Source organism: Meles meles, chromosome 7 (assembly GCF_922984935.1).
Source record: "Meles meles chromosome 7, mMelMel3.1 paternal haplotype, whole genome shotgun sequence".
NCBI lineage: Eukaryota > Metazoa > Chordata > Mammalia > Carnivora > Mustelidae > Meles > Meles meles.
Genome location: NC_060072.1, coordinates 53,470,479 through 53,486,457, shown reverse-complemented (window position 1 = coordinate 53,486,457; position 15,979 = coordinate 53,470,479).

The following is a 15,979-nucleotide window of genomic DNA, read 5'->3' as shown; positions in this document are numbered from 1 at the left end:
TTACTGAATTCCTGTACAAGTTTTAGCAGTTTGGGAGTGGAGTCTTTTGGGTTTTCCACATATAGTATCATATCATCTGCGAAGAGTGATAGTTTGACTTCTTCTTTGCTGATTTGAATGCCTTTAATTTCTTTTTGTTGTCTGAGTGCTGAGGCTAGGACTTCTAGTACTATGTTGAATAGCAGTGGTGATAATGGACATCCCTGCCGTGTTCCTGACCTTAGCGGAAAAGCTTTCAGTTTTTCTCCATTGAGAATGATATTTGCAGTGGGTTTTTCATAGATGGCTTTGATAATATTGAGGTATGTGCCCTCTATCCCTACACTTTGAAGAGTTTGATCAGGAAGGGATGCTGTACTTTGTTAAATGCTTTTTCAGCATCTATTGAAAGTATCATATGGTTCTTGTTCTTTATCAATGTGTTCTATCACATTGATTGATTTGCGGATGTTGAACCAACCTTGCAGCCCTGGAATAAATCCCACTTGATCGTGGTGAATAATCCTTTTAATGTTGAATCCTATTGGCTAGTATTTTGGTGAGAATTTTTGCATCTGTGTTCATCAAGGATATGGGTCTGTAGTTCTCTTTTTTGGTGGGATCCTTGTCTGGTTTTGGGATCAAGGTGATGCTGGCCTCATCAAATGAGTTTGGAAGTTTTCCTTCCATTTCTATTTTTTGGAACACTTTCAGGAGAATAGGAATTAGTTCTTCTTTAAATGTTTGGTAGAATTCCCCTGGGAAGCCGTCTGACCCTGGGCTTTTGTTTGTTTGGAGATTTTTGATGACTGTTTCAATCTCCTTACTGGTTATGGGCCTGTTCAGGTTTTCTATTTCTTCCTGGTTCAGTTGTGGTAGTTTATATGTCTCTAGGAATGCATCCATTTCTTCCAGATTGTCAAATTTGTTGGCATAGAGTTGCTCATAGTATGTTCTTATAATTGTCTGTATTTCTTTGGTGTTAGTTGTGATCTCTCCTCTTTCATTCATGATTTTATTGATTTGGGTCCTTTCTCTTTTCTTTTTGATAAGTCTGGCCAGGGGTTTAAAATCTTATTGATTCTTTCAAAGAACCAGCTCCTAATTTCATTGATTTTTTCTATTGTTTTTTGGTTTCTATTTCATTGATTTCTGCCCTGATCTTTAGGATTTCTCTAAACCCTGCTCGGTTTAGGGTTTCTTTCGTGTTCTTTCTCCAGCTCCTTTAGGTGTAGGGTTAGGTTGTGTACTTGAGACCTTTCTTGTTTCTTGAGAAAGGCTTGTACCGCTATATATTTTCCTCTCAGGACTGCCTTTGCTATGTCCCACAGATTTTGAACCGTTGTGTTTTCATTATCATTTGTTTCCATGAATTTTTTCAATTCTTCTTTAATTTCCTGGTTGACCCATTCATTCTTTAGAAGGATGTTGTTTAGTCTCCATGTATTTGGGTTCTTTCCAGCTTTCCTCTTGTGATTGAGTTCTCGCTTCAGAGCGTTGTGGTATGAAAATATGCATGGAATGATCCCAATCTTTTGATACCGGTTGAGACCTGATTTGTGACCCACGATGTGATCTATTCTGGAGAATGTTCCATGTGCACTAGAGAAGAACGTGTATTCTGTTGCTTTGGGATGAAATGTTCTGAATATATCTGTGATGTCCATCTGGTCCAGTGTGTCATTTAAGGCCTTTATTTCCTTGTTGATCTTTTGCTTGGATGATCTGTCCATTTCAGTGAGGGGAGTGTTAAAGTCCCCTACTATTATTGTATTATTATGGATATGTTTCTTTGATTTTGTTATTAATTGGCTGATATAGTTGGCTGCTCCCATGTTAGGGGCATAGATATTTAAAATTATTAGATCTTCTTGTTGGACAGACTCTTTGAGTATGATATAGTGTCCTTCCTCATCTCTTATTATAGTCTTTGGCTTAAAATCTAATTGATCTGATATACGGATTGCCACCCCAGCTTTCTTCTGATGCCCATTAGCATGGTAAATTGTTTTCCACCCCCTCACTTTAAATCTGGAGGTGTCTTCACGTCTAAAATGAGTTTCTTGTAGGCAACATATAGATGGGTTTTGTTTTTTTATCCATTCTGATAGCCTGTGTCTTTTGATTGGGGCATTTAGCCCATTAACATTCAGGGTAACTATGGAGAGATATGAATTTAGGGCCATTATTAGCCTGTAAGGTGACTGTTACTGTATATTGTCTCTGTACCTTTCTGATCTACTACTTTTAGGCTCTCTCTTTGCTTAGAGGACCCCTTTCAATATTTCCTGTAGAATTTGCAAATTCTTTCAGTTTTTGTTTGTCCTGGAAGCTTTTTATCTCTCCTTCTATTTTCAATGATAGCCTAGCTGGATAGAGTATTCTTGGCTGCATGTTTTTCTCGTTTAGTGTTCTGAATATATCATGCCAGCTCTTTCTGGCCTGCCAGGTCTCTGTGGATAAGTCTGCTTCCAATCTAATATTTTTACCATTGTATGTTACAGACTTCTTTTCCCGGACTGCTTTCAGGATTTTCTCTTTGTCACTAAGACTTGTCAATTTTACTATTAGGTGATGGGGTGTGGACCTATTCTTGTTGACTTTGAGGGGGGTTCTCTGCACCTCCTGGATTTTGATGTTTGTTCCCTTTGCCATATTAGGGAAATTCTCTCCAATAATTCTCTCCAATAGACCTTCTGTTCCCCTCTCTCTTTCTTATTCTTCTGGAATCCCAATTATTCTAATGTTGTTCGTCTTATGGTGTCACTTATCTCTCGAATTCTCCCCTCGTGGTCCAGTAGCAGTTTGTTCCTCTTTTGCTCGGCTTCTTTATTCTCTATCATTTGGTCTTCTATATCACTAATTCTTTCTTCTGCCTCATTTATCCTAGCAGTGAGAGCCTCCATTTTTGATTGCACCTCATTAATAGCTTTTTTTATTTCAACTTGGTTAGATTTTAGTTCTTTAATTTCTCCAGAAAGGGCTTTTATCTCTCCAGAGAGGGTTTCTCTAATATCTTCCATGCCTTTTTCGAGCCCGGTTAGAACGCTCAGAATCATCCTTCTGAACTCTTGATCTGACATATTACCAATGTCTGTGTTGATTAGGTCCCTAGCTCTTGTTCTTTTGTTTGTGGTGCTGCCTCTTGTTCTTTTGTTTGTGGTGATTTTTTCTGCTTTGTCATTTTGTCCAGATAAGAGGATATGAAGGATCAAATAAAATACTAAAAGGGTGGCAAAGACCCCAGAAAAATGCGGTGTAACCAAATCACAAGAGACCCCAAATTGTGGGGGGGGGGGCGGAGAAAGGGGATAAAAAGAGGTTCAGAAAAAAAAGAAAAAAATTTAAAAAATAAAACAAATAAAGAAAAAAATATAAAAAAGAAAGAAAAATATATATTTTAGATAAACTAGTCAAAAAACGTTAAAAAAGAAAAGGGTAAACGTTTTAAAAAATTTAGCAGAAGAAGAAAAAAGAAAGAAAAAAAATTGAAAAAAAAAATTGAATAAACCACAAGACTAAAGAATCATGGGGAGAAAGCCATGAGTTCCATGCTTTGCTTTCTCCTCCTCTGGAATTCCGCTGCTGTCTTAGGTATTGAACCTGCTTTCCTTGATAGATGAACTTCGTCCTGGCTGGATATTTTGTTGATCTTCTGGGGGAGCGGCCTGTTGTAGTGACTCTCAAGTGTCTTTGCCCAAGGCAGAATTGCACCGCCCTTACCGGGGGCCTGACTAAGTAATCCACTCGGGTTCGCTTTTGGGAGCTTCTGTTCCCTGAACGTTTTCCGTAGAGTTCCGGAGGACAGAAATGAAAATGGCAGCCTCCTAGTCTCCAGCCCGGAGGAGCCGAGAGCCTGGGGCCCCACTCCTCAGTGCACCCCCAGAGGACAGCACCCAATCACTCCTGTATCCCCAGCCTCCAGCCACGCTCCAAGCTCACCCAGCCCGCGACCAGCTCAAGGTAACACCGAGCTGAGAGTTCAGTCCTCGGCTCTGTCTCTGTAGCTGGCTTCTCTGTTATAACACCTGTGAGCTCTGCGAGCTCTGCGACACTCTGATACCCCCGATCCTTCTGTGACCCTGCGGGACCTGGGGCCACGCTGACCCCGTGTGGTCTTCACCCCGGTTTAGCCTCCAGAGCAATGTCCCTCAGTGGAACAGACTTTTAAAAGTCCTGATTTTGCGCTCTGTTGCTCTGCCACTTGCCAGGAGCCGGCCCATACCCCCACGGTCTATCTTCCCGTCATTTTAGATTCACTTCTCCGCCAGTCCTACCTTTCAGAAAGTGGTTGATTTTCTGTTTCTAGAATTGCTGTTCTTCTTCTCTTCGATCTCCCGTTGGATTTGTAGGTGTTTGCAATGTTTAGATAAGCCATCGAGCTGATCTCCTGCTACCTGATGTAGTCTCAGCCTGCTACTTCTCCGCCATCTTGACTCCTCAATAAAAATGTTCTAAATGTAATTTAGAGTCATAGTGACTCTACTCATTCTACTCATTGTAGAATTACATCTTGGAGGGAGAGTTATGACAAGGGGCAAAGAAATGCCAGGGTGAGGGGTGGGGTGTGGCGCCTGGGTGTCTCAGTTGTTATGCTTCTGCCTTTAGCTCAGGCCTTCAACCCAGAGTCCTGGGATCAAACCCTGCATCTAGCTCCCAGCTCAGCGGGAAGCCTGTTTCTCCCATTCCCACATTCCCGGCTTGTGTTCCCTCTCTCACTGTGTGTCTCTCTCTGTCAAACAAATAAAATTTGAAAAAAGAAAGAAAGAAAGAAAGAAAGAAATAAAGAAAGAAAGAAAGAAATGCCAAGGTATCAGTAATGGAAAAACATAAAGAGAAGTAAATTTTTGTTTTTACTTTTCATAAGGGATAACGTACATGATCACCAATCTGAAACTCCTTCCTATCTGTGAGGTGGAGAAGTTTTAGGTTAAAGGCATAAAGACAGTCTTGGTCTACTAAGTGGGATGAATTTTCTTTAGGTTTGGCCAAAATCTTCAAAGCAAAGAAATACACAATAAAAGACTGTCTTTTTAGAAAGAGGTGAGCGAAAATATAACAAGAACAAAACACGGGTCAGTGCTCCTTAAGCTGGCCATACCATTTGTCAACCTTGTAAAAGAAAAAAGGTGAACAATTCAGCCAGCAAAATTGAGATTATTCGAGAATAGCAGAGGAGTTACAATTTGACAGAAGCAAATTATGGTGAACCATAAGCAAGTCCAGAGAACAAAGGAGAACAGTGTCATTTTATAGGAGGAACAGGGAAGCTGGAATGAGTTGTTTTGAGCAAAAGTTTATTGAAGGAAAATGAGAGTTTGAAATTGTGGTAGCTTCTCATTGGCTACAGACAAGGGCAGCTCTCTGTTGCCGCCAAAAAAAAAAAAACAAAAACAAAAACAAAAAACCTATCCGTCTTCCTGTTGGACTATGAAGCTGTGACAAGTGTCACATGCATAAAACCCTCTTTTCTTGGCTTGCCAACTGAAATTTTTTTTTTAAGATTTTATTTATTTTTCAGAGACAGAGAGAGTCCAAGCAGGGGGAGCAGCAGGCAGAGCAGGCAGAGGGAGAATTAAACTCCCCACCAAGCAGGGAGCCTGATGTTGTACTCAATCTCAGGACCCCAGGGATCATGACCTGAGCTGAAGGCAGACACTTAACAGACTGAGCCACATAGGTATCCCACCACCTACAATTTTTTTAAAAAGATATATTTATTTATTTGTGAAGAGAGCAGGGCCAGGTTGGGGGTGGGGGGATGGGCAGAAGGAGAGAGAAAACTAAAGCAGGCTCCACACCTAGCACAGAGCCTGACAGAGGGCTACATCTCACAACCCTGAGATCATGACCTGAAGAGAAATCAAGAGTCCAATGTCCAACTGACTGAGCCACCCAGGTGCCCCCTCAATTGCAATTTTGAGTTAGGTTTTCTTAACATATTTTGACATATGAACACTAGAAGATGACTGGCTTTGGTCCCTTTTTTTATCTGAAATGTGCAATGGTGAGAACCCAGCAAAAGACACTATCGGTTGGAAAGGTGCATCTTTCTCCATTAAAAGAACAGTGTCAAAAAGAAAAAAAGTGTCTAATTCTGGGTTACACTGTCTCACCACTGTTAATCACTGTGTAAATGGGTTTTTGCCTAAAAAAATCTGGGGAAAAAGAGTGCCTCCTTCATTGTGAGGTGATAGACGGATGGATAGATAGATAGATGATAGATAATGAACATTATTTGGCTATTAAAAAAGAAGGGAATCCCACCATGGGTAGACCCTGTGGGCATCATATCATGCTAAATGAAGCAAGTTAGAAAAAGACAAATAGTGTATGATCTCCTATATGTGGAATCTAAAAATAAAAGAAAAAAATAGAAAAAGAGATTAGATTTGTGGGTACCAGAGCTGAGGGATGGGGGACGGGGATTGGAGGAAGGCCATCAAAAGGTGCAAACTTCCAGTTAGAAGATAAATGAGTCCTAGGAATGACAATCGTTAACACTGCTGCATAGTGCATAGTGCATTAGAAAGTTGTTAAAGAAAGTAAAGTTGTTAAGAAAGTAAATCCTAAGAGCTCTCAGCATGAGAAAAAAAATTTTTTTCTTTCCCTTTTTTTTTTTTGGATTTACACAAGATGATGAATGTTAACAAAACTTAATGTAATCATTTCATAATGGATATAAGTCAAATCATTATACTGTAACCTTAAACTTATACAGTGCTATAAGTCAATTATATCCTAATAAAATTTAAAGAAAAAAAGAGTGCTTACTTCAAACACATCGTAAGGTGGGTTCAGTGAATAGGAAGAAGCTATCTTTCTTGCTAGCATTAAACTCTCCTAGTTTACTTCCTAAGAATATGCTTAGTTTGAGCAGAGACAAAATCCTATGCAATCTCTGAAACTGACTAAAAGCCACAAGTAACTCAAAAGGTGTTCGCATTTATTAAATATTTAAAATAGCACTGGCATCTGTTAAGGGCTTGTAATAGTCTCACTATTAGAAAGTTAACAATGAATAAAGCATACCAGTGGTGCCTTTGAAATTCCAACAACCACGTGTAGATGTAACATAAAAGCAAACATTTATACAGGAACATGATATTCTGTAATAGAGATATGTGCCCGAGTTATGGGAGTTTAAAACAGTGCCAACTAATTTTATCTGGAGAGTCATGAAAGTTTGAAATGCACCATGAAGGAGGAGATACAGAGCTGACAGAAAACAAGTCATGGAGAGACATTCTAGAAAGAAGATTTCAGACAGACACATATGTACACGGAGAGACAGAGTGTGTGGCTCATATAAGAAATTGTTAATGTTTTCATGGAAATTAGCAAAGCGTGTCAGTAGGAAAGTGAGCTAGGTAGTGAAGAACCTTCTTAAGAAGAAATTTGCTAAAGTGTTTGGGATTCAACCCATAAGTAATTATGGACCATTAAAGAGTTTTTAAAGACATATTATTACTAATTTGCATTTTAGGGACAAAAAACGTTGTTCTATTGCCTGTGTAAAATGATTTCCCACTGTCTCCAATAAAGGGCAACATTAGGGGCAGAGCTCAGCAGAAGAAATCCTTTGTGATACATGACGAGACCACAGGAATCATGAGATTGTCTTCTAAGAGTTTCTTATTTAGTGAAAACCCTAGAGATAAAGTAACACAAAATACTTAGCAATCATCTTGGAAAGGGAAAGAAGCAAATACAATGCAAAAAAGGGGGTAATTCTGCAGTGTCCTGCCGGGATACCTTTATTTCACGGATCACTGGGGCTCAATAAGGCTTACCTCACGCCACTCAGATATATCTTTTACACTGTTCCCTAGCAGTCAATGCTGCAGTGATCTCTTCACCTCCCAGAAGTCCTCTTAAGTTTCTAAGGCTAACTGCCCCACTACTTTCCTGAACTCGGCCTACCAAGGAATATAAAGAGATGTACCTTGAAAAAGTAATGGGGTGGGGGACAGGAAGCACATCCAGGTTGCCCTCACTTCATATGTGACCTAACTGCCTTTTGATATTGACACAGTCATCTCTCCCTCTCTTCTGCGAAATTCCAAAAGACATAACATCAGTCCACACTGAAAATCTTACAGGCAGTTATTGATGGCAAAATTGTTCAAATTTTAAATCTTAAGTCTTAGATTTTAAATTCTTTTTTTTTTTAAGATTCTATTTATTTATTTGTTAGAGAGAGAAAGAGACAGACCAAGCAGGGGGACCACCAGGCAGAGGCAGGAGCAGGCTCTCCACTGAGCAGGGAGCCTGATGCAGGGCTTGATCCCAAGACCCTGGATCATGACCTGAGCCTAAGGCAGACGCTTAGCCAACTGAGCCAGCCGGGTGCCATCCCTTCATATTTTTTAACTGACAAAAACAGTTCACTTTTCATAGTTTTAAAGCTGGCAAAAATAATTAAATTAAATTAAATAATAAAATAAAGCTGGCAAACTGAGTGTACTTTAAGCTATTTCTGCTATGGCCACACAGGGACTAGACTTTAAGTAGTCCACAAAAAACACATGTCATCTTTTAACAGGATAAGTCCTGAAGTGAATAAGTTTTACACTGAGATTTTCAAGAATGTATCTCTTACAAGAAGGGTGCCCTCTTATTAAAAAAAAAAAGGTAATAAAATTAACCTATTGTGATCGAATATTACACAGCTGTCTCAAATATTTCACAGGGTGTTGACACAATTCAAAAACACCTAATTTACTCTGTGTAATGTGTTAAAAGAAGAGGAAAATGCAGTATTGTTAAGGTGAGTCTACATGGAAAATATACACACAGATGTAGGCACCCAAACCACAAACCACTTTCGGATATTATTTTTATAATTGGTTTATAAGGAATTTATTTTTATCTTATATCTTAGGAGTTTTGTCTTAATTTTCTTTAGTGACTATGTGTTAGGGAACATTAAACTTTTATAATAAAATTTAAATATCACCTAAACTATTTGGCATTATAAGAAACATTGATTCGTAATTCCATAGAAATCTGTCCTTCAAATTGACAGTGAATAATGTCATAGTAAATACCTGGTATTTACTATGAATCTTCATATTTTAATATGGTTGAAGCAAATCAATGTAATCAACAAACGTATTGAGCTCCTGTTACATGCTGGTTAATCTGATTTGGGATAGCAACAAAAAGGTGAAGAAGCAATGCAAAATTCATAAGCAGGAAACCGATCAGGGAACCTAAATAAAAATATGTATAATGCACCGTAGTAACTGCTCTATAGTGGCATGGACAAAGAATAATGGGGGAAAAAATTACAATTGAAAGAAAATAAAATGACAAATTTTTCAGGTAATAAAGACATATGTCAATGGGAATATATAGGAGTGAATTCAGAGAGATAAAGGATGAGGTAGTTAACTCATACACAAAGTCTTCCAGTTGTGTTTGGGAGAATTAAATAAAGAAGGGGCTGCCCCCATGCTTCCAACAGCAAGGTAAGAGAGAAAGCAATCCCCTGTACGGAAGGGAAAGGGCAGAATACAACCTATTAATATCAATGAAAAAGTGCAGGTAATGCTAATGAGGGAATAACTGTAGGAAAGACATGGTCTGTGGCTTCAGGTTAGGCAGCATGGTAGGAAGTGACTGGATAGCAGCTTTCAGAAGACAGGCCAGGATTTTTTTTTTAAGATTTTATTTATTTATCTGACAAAGAGAGAGAGATCACAAGTAAGCAGAGGAGCAGGCAGAAGAGAGGGAGAAGCAGGCTCCCTGCTGAGCAGAGAGTCCAATGTGGACTTCAATCCCAGGACCCTGGGATCATGACCTGAGCTGAAGGCAGAGGCTTAACCCACTGAGCCCCACCCAGGCTCCCAACAGGCCAGGACTTTAACAAAAAGCAATGAATGACCAGCTACCTCCCAAAATATGAAGGCACTGACATTTACACAATGGAACGCTTTCAGCAGAGAAGAGAAGAGGAGAGTTCTTTTTTGAGATGATAACACTGATAATTACAGAAGAATTATCTAGATTAGGGCAGCACAAATGGCAGAGATCCAGTTAGAGACTATTGCAAGGGACCAAACAAAAGAATATCATATCTTGAACAAAGACAGTGAGTAAACAGTGTTGGAGTAAAGGAGAAATCGATTCTATGTCTCAGATTGCAATAAGCTAATGCTTTCTGATTTATCTAATTAATTTAGTAGGGTAGCTCTGAAGACACAAAAAATAAACACTTTCCTTATGGTTAGCCTTATATCCTTCTCAGGGATGTTTGACCAGTATCTCTGGAAGATTACGTGAAGCCTGTTGAAGAAATTGTAAGTTATAATTGGAAATATGTAGGTGTTTATGCACATTGTTGTTCCTCCTCTCTCCAAAGTAATCCACAAAAATGAGGCAGGTTGATCTTAATTATTGATTGTGTATTCCTAGTAGCCTTATGACCTATTAGTCAGTGGAGCAGGCAACTCTTGATCTTAGGGTCCTGAGTTCAAGCCTCACATTGGGGGTAGAGTTTACTTAAAATAAATAAGTAAAAATAAATAAATAAGTAAATAAATTCTTGCCTTTCTTCTTCCTCTCTCTCTCTCTCTCTTTCTCTCCACCTCCCCTCCCTGGGTGAGCAAAGTTAAATATATTTCCCAGTTCCTCACAAGATTTCTAATTAACTGAACCCTTACTACACACAATAAGGTGAGATCAAAAGAGAACATACTCTTTTTGCCGTCAAAATGATTTCATTAGAAATGGGTAGAGAAGGGGCGACTGGGTGGCTTGGTCAGCTAAGCATCTGACTGTTGATGCTGGCTCACATCATGATCTCAGGGTCGAGAGTTGAAGCTCCTCTTTATCAGACTCCTTGCTCAGCAGGGAGTCTGCTTCGGATTCTCTCTTGCTCTCTCCCTCTGCGACTTCCCCCGTAAGTGTGCGCACATTCTCTCTCTCTTTCTCTCTAAAATAAGTAATTTTTTTTAAAAAGTATGTGGAAAAGAACATAAATAGCCATAATCAAAGTGACATTAAAAAGTGTAAATAAACAAAATACATTTCTGTCTCCTTGATAACTGGAAGAAGAGGACTTGGCACACAGTAGGCTCTTAATATTAAATAATGAATAAATTATGTAATGAGTAAATATGATATAATGAGTGAATTAAGTGACAAATAAATCAAAACATTATGGACGCTTCATATTTTCATTATCGAGAGGTGTTATCTTGGATCAGCTTCCCCGAATCAGATTCTGAGAAATGAACCAGGGAGTTATTAAGAAAGTGGCCCCCAGAGAAACCAAAAAGAGAATGGGGGAAAGCAAGACAGGGAAGGAAAGAAGCCAATCAAGGGGGCAATTTATTTTGGGCAATGACTTAACTTCTGCCTGAGCTGGCAGGAAGCTGCAGGGCCTAAGTCACACTTCAGTCCCTCCCATGTTTAAGAAAGCAAGCTAAGTTTCTATACGCTAATGCCAGGCAATGACTAGTGATGGGCAAACCCCAAGGTAGTGGCAAAACCCCCAGGACTTGCCAAGAGGCCCAGGGACAGGCTTCTTAAAAAGTTCCCAGGCACAAGCTGTTAGAAGCAAAGCACAGGGAAACTGGGAGTGGGGCAAGGGGCTGATAAAAGGAATCTAGGACATGTGAGTGGGGAACTGGCCGAGATCGCCACAGGTGGGTCTCATTAGAGAAGAGAGATGATAGGAGGCTACTGTAAGCAAAGGAACAATGTTAGTGAAGGCCTGGGGCTGGAGAATCCAGAGAACTTTGGGAACAGTAATAATCCAGCGCTGCTGAAGCATTCAACAAACAGAGAGTCGCCGTGAAAACAATTTGGAAAGGAGGCTTGGTGCCATGTTGTGAAGGCGCTTGGGTTACAGTTAGTCATAAAGTCGCCCTTTGTAGAGTGGAGGGATAAAAGGATTGGGGAAGGGTTCCAGGGCCTCTTCAGAAGTTACTCATTACTTAGATGAGGATAGAAAAAGTGAGAATTGTTTTTACCCATTCAGAAAAGTGGCTCCACCCACCTCCCCAGAAATTCAGAGCAATTACTTTAGAGAAATCGATCAGCAGTGAAGGGACTAAATAGCAAGAGTATGGCAAGGATAGTCTAAAACAATGTTTTATCGGGGGAGGGGGGTACGATCCACAGGAGGGTGATAACGATGAAAATGATCAAAAGGAGGGTGCCTGGGTGGATCAGTGGGTTAAGCCTCTGCCTTTAGCTCAGGTCATGGTCTCAGGGTCCTGGGATCGAGTCCCACGTCAGGCTCTCTGCTTGGCGGGGAGCCTGCTTCCCCCTCTCTCTCTGCCTGCCTCTCTGCCTATTTGTGATCTCTCTCTCTCTCTCTGTCAAATAAATAAATAAAATCTTTAAAAAAAAAAAAGAAAGAAAGAAAGAAAATGATCAAAAGGAAATGAATCATGACTTCCAAGAGAATAAAGCTGCTGTCAGGATCCCTGCCCCATTTTGTTTTGTGTGTTTTAGAATCCTTGTGTTAGAATTAACTGTGGAACTTCCGGCTCCCACAACAATCTGTCCGCTGAGCACAGTTACATAGAAGCTTTCTAAGCTCACAGACACTATGCAGAAAATAGACTTGTAAAATCTGGCATCTTTAAAATCTACCAAGAGCTACAATATGTAGCCAGGTGAACCCAGGGAGCAATCAATTACCCCTGGAGAATCAGAGGACATCCTCATGTTTTGAATCAGTAGGTTAGAATCTTTTTTTTTTTTTCATTTTAAACAAATTAACAAGTTTTATACTTGTTTCTACATGTTTTCTTGAAAGTTCCCCCCTTTTTTTTTTCTTAAGATTTTATATATTTATTTGACAGAGAGAGCACAAGTAGGCAGAGAGGCAGGCAGAGGCAGAGGGAGAAGCAGGCTCCCTGCTGAGCAAGGAGCCCAATGCAAGACTCGAGCCCAGAAGCCTGGGATCATGACCTGAGCTGAAGGCAGATGCTTGCTTCACCGACTGAGCCACCCAGGCGTCCTAGTAGGTTATAATCTTAATAACTGGGAAGGTCCTTGCTGACATTTTCTGATAAATAAAAAAAAATCAGCATGCGACAAAATGCACTTTCTTTTTTCTCAGGATCCACACGTTAATCAAATTCAGTGGGTGAATGAGTCTCTCAGAGGTGTGGCACAGCTCTCCTTCCAATTAACCTTACAGCCCATCCTTGGCTGGTATGAAATCATCATGGAGAGGCTCTCTGAAAACGCACCATTGCTTTTTTGGGGAGGTGGGGGGACATATAGTACATAATAGCTATGAAGATATTATCTACTAATGATAAGAAAAATAATAAAATCTGTCCAGTTTTGGAAGGACCTGATTATTAAATAACACTTTTTTTTTAAGTAGTCTCCATGCCTAGCTCTGAGATCAAGACCTAAGCTGAGATCAAGTTTGCTCAACTGACTGAGCTACACAGGCACCCCTTAAATAGCATGTTTATATGTGTATCTCTTCCTTGCCTCCTTCCTTATCTCCTGTTACTGTCTCCACTTATGCGTCTACTCTGTCTTTATCTCCTAGTTCAGCCTGTAATATTCACGTAATTTTTTCCTAACCTAAGATCACTGTCATAATTTCATTTTGGTATTTGGTATTCAGTATTTGGAATCCAGTTTATATGATGGTTTCTGAAGTAGTAAGTCTCTTTTTTTTAAGATTTCATTTATTTATATTATATAGAGAGAGCACAAGTGGGAAGGAGGGACAGAGGTAGAGAGACAATCTCAAGCAGACTCTGAGCTGAGTGTGGAGCCCAGCTTGGGACTCAGTCTCACAACCCTGAGATCAGGACCTGAGTGAGCTGAAATCAAGAGTCAGGTGCTCAACCAACTGAGCCAACCATTTATGCTCAAAGCACTCTGTGTAAAAGGAATTTACACTAGTTGATAAGAATATACTCCCTTTTTGTTACCTTCTAAAGCCCTCATAAAAGTTCTATTTTGGTATCATTATTCCCATTCTACTGGGAAAAATATTGAGACACACTTTCCCATGATCAATACCTCAGAAGTTATGGATTTGGAATTCAAATGTTCATTTTCCTATCCAATTCCAAAATCCATCTCTTATGACCTGCATTGCCCTTCTAATACTATTTATTAACAGCAGATATAACAAAAGTTCATGATTTGTCAAGAGCACAACACCTGCTTTTTATGAATGCATTTGGTCTTTTTAATTCTTTTCACTGACAGTGTCACCCAAATGACTATGGATGCACCAGAAAATGTCTTAGTTGTAAACCCTTAATTCAAAGTTATTATCTGTGCCTTGTCAGTTTAAATTGTGCACCAAAAACGATGAATCTATAGAAAGATGTGAGAATAAGATGAAGGCAACTAAAAAGAAGTAATATAGAAACATATAGAAGGCAAGGGGGGAAAGTGTGAAGTAATATTGCTAATTTCATGAATTTTTACTATATGTCTAATTATTTGAACATGTGTAATGGCTCATGGTTTTAGTTAATAATTTAAGGCTACTATTTTTTTATTTAAATTTTAGTTAACATGCAATGCAATATTGGTTTCTGGAGTAGAATTCAGTGGTTCATCACTTACGTACAACAAGTGCTCATCATAACAAGTGCCTGCCCACCACCCATCTAGCCCATCCTCCCACCACCTCCATCAACCCTCACTTTGTTCTCTACTGTTAGGAGTCTCTTATGGTTTGTTTCTGACTATTTTCCTATTTATATCACAAGATAATATAGTTTTGCACTCATATACATGACCATTGAAATTTCAATTAATTAAAATTAAATATAATTTAAAATTCAGTCTCTCACTTATCTCAGCCACATTTCAAGTGCTCACAAGCCATATGTAGCTCCCAAAGTGAGAAGCACAGACATAGATCATAGAACATTCTCATCACTCCAGAAAGTTCTATTGGACAGTATCATGTGATTACTCTGACTTTTTGATTTAATCTTTATATATTACAGATTAAAGAAAAAATTTGTAGCTCAAAATTCCCAGAGAAAACCACTATGAGAGCTGTGGTGATTCCTGGGTAATTCTGCTGCACTGTGGGGTATCCGGATATCAAAGGCAGGCTGGGACTTTGGACAAATAACACGGCACTTAATTGGTGTATGGTGGAGGACTAGCCAGGTAGTTCAAACTAATTTCTTTCCACCACCTAACTAAATGCAGAAGCATTAGCCGAGCTTGTGTAACCAGCAAGGACAGCTAGTTTGCAAACATAAAGCTTTGTCTCCTCAGACCTGATGTGAGGATTAATTTTTTCTCTATGAATCAAATCTCATGCATATTACCTTACTTTTCCTTTTGGATAATTAGAAATGAAAAGTACCTCAGTGATTTCTAGTTATAAGGAAAGTCTCATTCTAGTCCTCTAAAATTGCATGCTAAACTTCAAGGTTAAACTTCAAGGTGCCTCTTGGGGCACCTGGGTGGCTCAGTGGGTTAAAGCCTCTGCCTTCAGCTCAGGTCATGGTCCCAGGGTCCTGGGACTGAGCCCCGCATCGGGCTCTCTGCTCAGCAGGGAGCCTGCTTCCTCCTCTCTCTCTGCCTGCCTCTCTGCCTATTTGTGATCTCTGTCTGTCAAATAAATAAATAAAATATTAAAAAAAAATTTTTGCCTCTTCTCCAGCTTGTCTGCTTTAAACGTGAAGTCTTTAACGGTAAAGAAGGGGCGTGGCTGACCTTTTTAATATCCCTATCTTGGGCTTCATTTCTAGCATTGGAGCAAGAGGAAGCAAAAGAAGTAGGGGACAGGAAAGTCCCAATATTTGAGGAGGCAGGAAATTACCTTCTTAGCTGGAAAAACTCCTGGGCAATGGAAATCCCCCAAGTCCAGATGAACAAGTTACCATCAGTCATGCTTGCCTGTGTGTCAACATCTGTGTTGCTTTGTTGGAGAGATATTACAACTAGCAGACCAGGACTCTGAAATAGACCAGTTGGGAATCCCCTAACATAAACATGAATAACCCAAGGACTAAAGACTAACAACTTGAAATCA